The following is a 7,336-nucleotide window of genomic DNA, read 5'->3' on the forward strand; positions in this document are numbered from 1 at the left end:
GACATTCTGAACATTACCTCTGTAATCATTACTTTATTCACCCAACGTGACTTTAAAAATTGTGTCCTTGATGAAAGCTCTATACTGAGCCGAAACGTCGGACAGATTTTCTTGGGCAAATATTCCCTTTGGATGTCATTTTTGTCTATGTAAATAAAAATCACAAGCAGTGCATAGACTCGCTGCTTCTTTTTTCCTATACTGTGTGCCAGAATATTTTCTATTATTAGAGGATAGAAGCAGACAGGGGATAGAGGCAGACAGACAGGGGGAAAAAGACAGACGGGGGGAAAAAGACAGACGGGGGGAAAAAGACAGACGGGGGGAAAAAGACAGACGGGGGGAAAAAGACAGACAGGGGGGAAAAAGACAGACAGGGGGGAAAAAGACAGACAGGGGGGAAAAAGACAGACGGGGGGAAAAAGACAGACGGGGGGAAAAAGACAGACGGGGGGAAAAAGACAGACGGGGGGAAAAAGACAGACGGGGGGAAAAAGACAGACGGGGGGAAAAAGACAGACGGGGGGAAAAAGACAGACGGGGGGAAAAAGACAGACGGGGGGAAAAAGACAGACGGGGGGAAAAAGACAGACGGGGGGAAAAAGACAGACAGGGGGAAAAAGACAGACAGGGGGAAAAAGACAGACAGGGGGAAAAAGACAGACAGGGGGAAAAAGACAAAATGGATACAGCCGCACACTAAATGCCATCAATGTATAAGGGAACTCTGGCACTGCATTACTGCTATATGAAAAAATGAGATTTTTAGTTTATGAATTGGCCAATGCATGTAAGCCCGGAAACCAACAGCAAGGTAAATCTCAATAACCCAGGTACCTAACTAAAATGCCACTGTCTAAGTTAAAAACATCCGTGCCTGGGCAGCTAGACTAAAAATCTAACTTGAAATGCCACTATCTGGACTAACCTCCATGTCTGAGCAGCTAGGACTCCTGGTATAAGGATTATGAACACAGCCTGGTTTATAGGGCGGAGTGCTCAGGGGGAAAAAGACAGACAGGGGGGAAAAAGACAGACAGGGGAAAGAGACAGACAGACAGGGGAAAGAGACAGACAGACAGGGGAAAGAGACAGACAGACAGGGGAAAGAGACAGACAGACAGGGGAAAGAGACAGACAGACAGGGGAAAGAGACAGACAGACACAGAAAGCAGGGCTGTGGAGTCGGTAAACCAAACCTTCGACTCTGACTACTCAATTTCCCTCGCACCGACTCAGACTCCTACATATATTTCTTATAGTTAGGTGAAAAATGTATTGTAGTACATACAGTAAACATATGTATGTGAACATCAAACATTTAATAATTTTTATGATACAATCAAGATATTTGGATAGAACATAAAATATAGTTATTGGATACAACTTTAGAACACAAAAAACTAATAAATTGTAAATATGTAATACACTATGTAATATACAGTAGATTACATATATATATATATATATATCTTGTGTGTATATATATTATATAGTGTATTACATATTTACAATTTATTAGTTTTTTAGGTTCTAAAGTTGTATCCAATAAGAAGGGAATTTTGTTTACTTACCGTAAATTCCTTTTCTTCTAGCTCCAATTGGGAGACCCAGACAATTGGGTGTATAGCTACTGCCTCCGGAGGCCACACAAAGCACTACACTTAAAAGTGTAAAGCCCCTCCCCTTCTGCCTATACACCCCCCGTGGGATCACGGGCTCCTCAGTTTTAGTGCAAGAGCAAGAAGGAGGAAAGCCAATAACTGGTTTAAAAACCAATTTGATCCGAAGAAACATCGGAGAACTGAAACCATTCAACATGAACAACATGTGTACCCGAAAAAACAAAAATCCCTAAGAAAACAGGGCGGGTGCTGGGTCTCCCAATTGGAGCTAGAAGAAAAGGAATTTACGGTAAGTAAACAAAATTCCCTTCTTCTTTGTCGCTCCTAATTGGGAGACCCAGACAATTGGGACGTCCAAAAGCAGTCCCTGGGTGGGTAAAATAACACCTCGTGATAGGGCCGTAAAAACAGCCCTTTCCTACAGGTGGGCAACCGCCGCCTGAAGGACTTGTCTACCTAGGCTGGCGTCCGCCGAAGCGTAGGTATGCACCTGATAATGCTTGGTAAAAGTGTGCAGACTCGACCAGGTAGCCGCCTGGCACACCTGCTGAGCCGTAGCCTGGTGCCGTAATGCCCAGGATGCACCCACGGCTCTGGTAGAATGGGCCTTCAGCCCTGAGGGAACCAGAATCCCAGCAGAACGGTAGGCTTCAAGAATTGGTTCCTTGATCCACCGAGCCAGGGTGGATTTGGAAGCTTGCGACCCTTTACGCTGACCAGCGACAAGGACAAAGAGTGCATCCGAGCGGCGCAGAGGCGCCGTGCGGGAAATGTAGATTCTGAGTGCTCTCACGAGATCCAACAAATGCAAATCCTTTTCACATTGATGAACTGGATGAGGACACAAAGAAGGTAAGACGATATCCTGATTGAGATGAAAGGGGGATACCACCTTAGGGAGAAACTCCGGAATCGGGCGCAGAACCAACTTGTCCTGGTGAAACACCAGGAAGGGAGATTTGCATGACAGCGCTGCTAGCTCGGACACTCTCCGAAGAGACGTGACCGCTACTAGAAAGGCCACTTTCTGTGAAAGGCGAGAAAGGGAAACATCCCTCATAGGCTCGAAAGGCGGCTTCTGGAGAGCAACCAGTACCCTGTTCAGATCCCATGGATCTAACGGCCGCTTGTAAGGAGGGACGATATGACAAACCCCTTGCAGGAACGTGCGTACCTGAGGAAGTCGTGCTAGGCGTTTCTGAAAAAATACAGATAGCGCTGAGACTTGTCCTTTAAGGGAGCCTATCGACAAACCTTTTTCCAAACCGGATTGCAGGAAGGAAAGAAGAGTAGGCAATGCAAATGGCCAGGGAGAAACTCCCTGAGCAGAGCACCAAGATAAGAATATCTTCCACGTCCTGTGGTAGATCTTGGCGGAGGATGGTTTTCTAGCCTGTCTCATGGTGGCAATGACCTCTTGAGATAATCCTGAAGACGCTAGGATCCAGGACTCAATGGCCACACAGTCAGGTTCAGGGCCGCAGAATTCCGATGGAAAAACGGCCCTTGGGACAACAAGTCTGGTCGGTCTGGTAGTGCCCACGGTTGGCCTACCGTGAGGTGCCACAGATCCGGGTACCACGACCTCCTCGGCCAGTCTGGAGCGACGAGGATGGCGCGGCGGCAGTCGGACCTGATCTTGCGCAGCACTCTGGGCAACAGTGCCAGAGGTGGGAACACATAAGGTAGCCGGAACTGCGACCAATCTTGAACTAAGGCGTCCGCCGCCAGAGCTCGGTGATCGTGAGACCGTGCCATGAAAGCCGGGACCTTGTTGTTGTGCCGGGACGCCATTAGGTCGACGTCCGGCATCCCCCAGCGGCGACAGATCTCCTGAAACACGTCCGGGTGAAGAGACCATTCCCCTGCGTCCATACCCTGGCGACTGAGGAAGTCTGCTTCCCAGTTTTCCACGCCTGGGATGTGAACTGCGGATATGGTGGATGCCATGTCTTCCACCCACGTCAGAATCCGCCGGACTTCCCGGAAGGCTTGCCGACTGCGTGTTCCTCCTTGGTGGTTGATGTATGCCACCGCTGTGGAGTTGTCCGACTGAATTCGGATCTGCTTGCCTTCCAGCCACTGCTGGAAGGCTTGTAGGGCAAGATACACTGCTCTGATTTCCAGAACATTGATCTGAAGGGTGGACTCTTGCTGAGTCCACGTACCTTGAGCCCTGTGGTGGAGAAAAACTGCTCCCCACCCTGAAAGACTCGCGTCTGTCGTAACCACCGCCCAGGATGGGGGTAGAAAGGACTTTCCTTTTGACAATGAGGTGGGAAGAAGCCACCACCGAAGAGATTCCTTGGCCGCCTGAGAAAGGGAGACGTTTCTGTCGAGGGACGTCGACTTCCCGTCCCATTGGCGGAGAATGTCCCATTGTAGTGGACGCAGATGAAACCGCGCGAAAGGGACTGCCTCCATTGTTGCTACCATCTTCCCTAGGAAGTGCATGAGGCGTCTCAAGGGGTGTGACTGGCCTTGAAGGAGAGATTGCACCCCTGTCTGTAGTGAACGCTGTTTGTCCAGCGGAAGCTTCACTATCGCTGAGAGAGTATGAAACTCCATGCCAAGGTATGTTAGCGATTGGGTCGGGGTCAGATTTGACTTTGAAAAGTTGATGATCCACCGAAACTCTGGAGAGTCTCCAGCGCAACGTTCAGGCTGTGTTGGCATGCCTCTTGAGAGGGTGCCTTTACAAGTAGATCGTTCAAATACGGGATCACAGAGTGACCTTGAGAGTGCAGGACTGCTACTACTGCTGCCATGACCTTGGTGAAGACCCGTGGGGCTGTCGCCAGCCCGAAAGGCAGAGCTACGAACTGAAGGTGTTCGTCTCCTATAACGAAGCGTAGAAAACGCTGGTGCTCTGGAGCAATCGGCACGTGGAGATAAGCATCCTTGATGTCTATTGATGCTAGGAAATCTCCTTGAGACATTGAGGCGATGACGGAGCGGAGGGATTCCATCCGGAACCGCCTGGTTTTCACGTGCTTGTTGAGCAGTTTTAGATCCAGAACGGGACGGAAAGACCCGTCCTTTTTTGGCACCACAAACAAATTGGAGTAAAAACCGTGACCTTGCTCCTGAAGAGGAACAGGGGTCACCACTCCTTCTGCCTTTAGAGTGCACACCGCTTGCAGAAGAGCATCGGCTCGGTCGGGAGGTGGAGAAGTTCTGAAGAATCGAGTTGGAGGACGAGAACTGAACTCTATCCTGTACCCGTGAGACAGAATGTCTCTCACCCAACGGTCTTTGACCTGTGGCAGCCAAATGTCGCCAAAGCGGGAGAGCCTGCCACCGACCGAGGATGCGGAGAGAGGAGGCCGAAAGTCATGAGGTAGCCGCCTTGGTAGCGGGTCTTCAGGCTGTCTTTTTTGGGCGTGACTGAGCCCGCCAAGAATCTGAGCTCCTCTGATCCTTTTGAGTCCTTTTGGACGAGGAGAATTGGGACCTGCCCGAGCCTCGAAAGGACCGAAACCCCGACTGTCCCCTCCTCTGTTGGGGTTTGTTTTGTCTGGGCTGAGGTAAGGATGAATCCTTACCCTTGGACTGTTTAATGATTTCATCCAAACGCTCACCAAACAGTCGGTCACCAGACAATGGCAAACTGGTTAAGCACTTTTTGGAAGCAGAATCTGCCTTCCATTCCCTTAACCACAAGGCTCTGCGTAAAACCACGGAGTTGGCGGACGCCACTGCCGTACGGCTCGTAGAGTCCAGGACAGCATTAATCGCGCAAGACGCAAATGCAGACATTTGAGAGGTTAAGGATGCCACCTGCGGAACAGATGTACGTGTGACAGTGTCAATCTGTGCAAGACCAGCTGAAATAGCTTGGAGTGCCCATACGGCTGCGAATGCTGGAGCAAACGACGCGCCGATAGCTTCATAGATGGATTTCAACCAGAGCTCCATCTGTCTGTCAGTGGCATCTTTAAGTGCAGCCCCATCTTCCACTGCAACTATGGATCTAGCCGCAAGCCTGGAGATTGGAGGATCCACCTTGGGACACTGGGTCCAGCCCTTGACCACGTCAGGGGGAAAGGGATAACGTGTATCCTTAAGCCGTTTGGAGAAACGCTTATCTGGGTAAGCGTGGTGTTTCTGGACTGCCTCTCTAAAGTCAGAGTGGTCCAGAAAAGTACTTAATTTACGCTTGGGATACCTGAAATGGAATTTCTCCTGCTGTGAAGCTGACTCCTCCACTGGAGGAGCTGGGGGAGAAATATCCAACATTCTATTGATGGACGCTATAAGATCATTCACTATGGCGTCACCATCAGGAGTATCCAGATTGAGAGCGGTCTCAGGATCAGAATCCTGATCAGCTACCTCCGCCTCATCATACAGAGAGTCCTCCTGCTGGGACCCTGACCAGTGTGATGAAGTCGAGGGCCGCTCATAGCGAGCTCGCTTAGGCTGTCTGGGACTGTCGTCCGTGTCAGAGCCTTCACCCTGGGATGCATGAGACACCCCCGGAGCCCGGAGCTGTTCCAACTGAGGGGGACCAGGGAGCAATGATTCAACAGTGCCCATGGTCTGAGTTACTGGTCTAGACTGCAAAGTTTCTAGAATTTTAGTCATAGTCACAGACAATCTATCAGCAAAAACTGCAAACTCCGTCCCCGTCACCTGGACAGTATTCACAGGTGGTTCTCCCTGGGTCACCTCTAGCAGAGGCCCCGGCCGAGCAAGTGCCACAGGGGCCGAGCTCTGCACACAATGGGGGTCAGTGGAACCTGCCGGTAGAGTAGCCTCACATGCGGTACAAGCAGCATAGAAAGCCTGTGCCTTGGCACCCTTGCTTTTTGCGGATGACATGCTGTTGTCTCCTCTGAGCAATCTAGGAGGGTATATAGCCAAGAATCACCAGCGACCGTACAGTGCAATGTATAGCATGTAAGCATAAAAATACAAATGTACACTTCGGCACTAGTGGGGTCAGCACCAGAGGTGCCGCTTACCGCCCGCTCAAACGCGGGTGTGTGGTCGCCAGAATCCCGTGTCTGGGTCTCCCAGAACTTGTCTCCCCTCTCCAGCTCAGACTGCACACAGGAATGGCTGCCGGCGTTCTGTGAAGAGGGGCGGACCGTGGGCGTGCCTCAAACAAAGTGTGGGAAACTGGCGTCCCACTGTGCCCAGTGTGAGGGCTGGAGTATGTAAAGTAGACTCCAGCCCTCGGCGCTGACGTTCTGTACAGCGTCCCGCCCTTCCCCTGACTGGCAGGCCTGGGGGCGGGAACGAAACGAAACTAGGCCGCAAAAGCCGGGGACTCGAGTAATAAGCGCGGCCGTCATATATGCACGGCCAGCGCGGAAGTCCCCGGCGCACCACAAGTCCCAGCCGCGCCGCAGCGTGAACTGACAGCAGCGGCCGGCGCGGCAGTTCCCAATACATTGACTCACTCAGCAGAGCTGTAGCTAGTAATGGCACAAGCGCGCAGCGCTGTTGTCCCCGGCGCACTAACACACCCAGCAATGCTGCAGTGTGTCTGCGCGCGGTCTGTACGGGGACACAGAGTACCTTGACGTAGCAGGGCCCTGTCCCTGACGATACTCAGCTCCATATCCAGCAGAATCCCCAGGGGCTGTGGATGGAGCACGGTCTCAGTGCCTGGAGACCGGTAAAATCCCACTTCACCCAGAGCCCTAAGGGGGATGGGGAAGGAAGCAGCATGTGGGCTCCAGCCTCCGTACCCGCAATGGGTA

General features: G+C 51.4%; 1 protein-coding gene across 1 annotated transcript in view; it reads right to left on the reverse strand.

Moving 5' to 3' along the window:
* The window catches only part of DDRGK1 (DDRGK domain containing 1), a 61,961-nt gene that overhangs the window by 44,799 nt on the left and 9,826 nt on the right, over positions 1–7,336 (reverse strand). The gene's annotated exons all lie outside the window — the stretch shown is intronic.

Source organism: Anomaloglossus baeobatrachus, chromosome 1, assembly GCF_048569485.1.
Source record: "Anomaloglossus baeobatrachus isolate aAnoBae1 chromosome 1, aAnoBae1.hap1, whole genome shotgun sequence".
Taxonomy (NCBI): Eukaryota; Metazoa; Chordata; class Amphibia; order Anura; family Aromobatidae; genus Anomaloglossus; species Anomaloglossus baeobatrachus.